Source organism: Arachis ipaensis, chromosome B07 (genome assembly GCF_000816755.2).
Source record: "Arachis ipaensis cultivar K30076 chromosome B07, Araip1.1, whole genome shotgun sequence".
Lineage (NCBI taxonomy): Eukaryota > Viridiplantae > Streptophyta > Magnoliopsida > Fabales > Fabaceae > Arachis > Arachis ipaensis.
In genome coordinates, this window is record NC_029791.2 from 114938399 (window position 1) to 114939543 (window position 1145).

A 1145-nucleotide genomic window follows, 5' to 3' on the forward strand; every position below is an offset into this window, starting at 1 on the left:
TGGTCCGTTGGTCGTCCACATCTCGGACTTTGGTTGAGTGTCAATATATGCCTTTTAATATTCTGCACCTTCAATGGCCAAGTTATAAATAGAATTCTTAAATGTGTATGTGAATTTGTGATATCTAAAATTGAGAGTTGTCTAATCTATCTGAATACAAAAAATACTTTGGTAGTCCTGAATTTCTGTTGTATAATATTTGAGGCAACCGTCCTTTAAATATCTTAATTTAAAATATAATATACAAATGAAATAGAAAATGAACTAGCTTGGTATTTTGTGAAGACTGAAATAGTGTGACTATTAACCTAGAAATTGTATAGATGGTGTCTCTTCTCCATACACAATCCTGCTAAAGTCATTCGCATGAGACACAGAATCCCACGGGCAGGTCCAATGCCAGAATTTATTATGTGGAAAAATCATATGAACACATTGACCATGCACGTAATATTAATGTTAGGGGAAGGTTCATTGAACTTTCTCAATAATAATAAGAATGGGTCATATTCAAGGAATTTGGAAGGGAAAATCTAACAATAATTATGTTGCTCCCAAATAAAATCTCAATGCACGACAAAAATCTTAATGATGCTTCTTGTTTACTACGTTGTTCACTGTTTTCCCATCACTAACAAACGTCTAATTAATTATGACCTTATTTTAAACCAATTTTGTGTTTCCATAACAAGAGACCTATCTAGGGATAGGGGTGTTTGGGTAAATAATGTAAACTGTTTAATGAAACTGTTGACTCCATTATGTCCTTCATATGGTTAGTTAAACCATGTGGTTCTTCTAATATATGTTGCATTAGCTTTATGATTCTTTCTGATTTTTTTTCTTTTTCTGAAATTAACTTGATTGGAGTTTGGGGATATGAATGATATTTCACCATCTTTTCTAATTTTCTTTGGTTACCCTGTGGATTCAAGATTGTCTTAGCTTGGATGTTTTTTTCCCCTTTCTAAGTCGTTGTTAGTTTGCATTTGAATGATAGTGTAGATATATTTTATTTTATTGTGATACTAAATTACCATCTATTCATCTCCAAAGCAAAATAACCTGTTTTTCTATGGGGTTATTTGGGAGTTGATTTTGGAAAAGATAAAAAAAAAAAAAAAAAAAAAAAAAAAAAAAAAAAA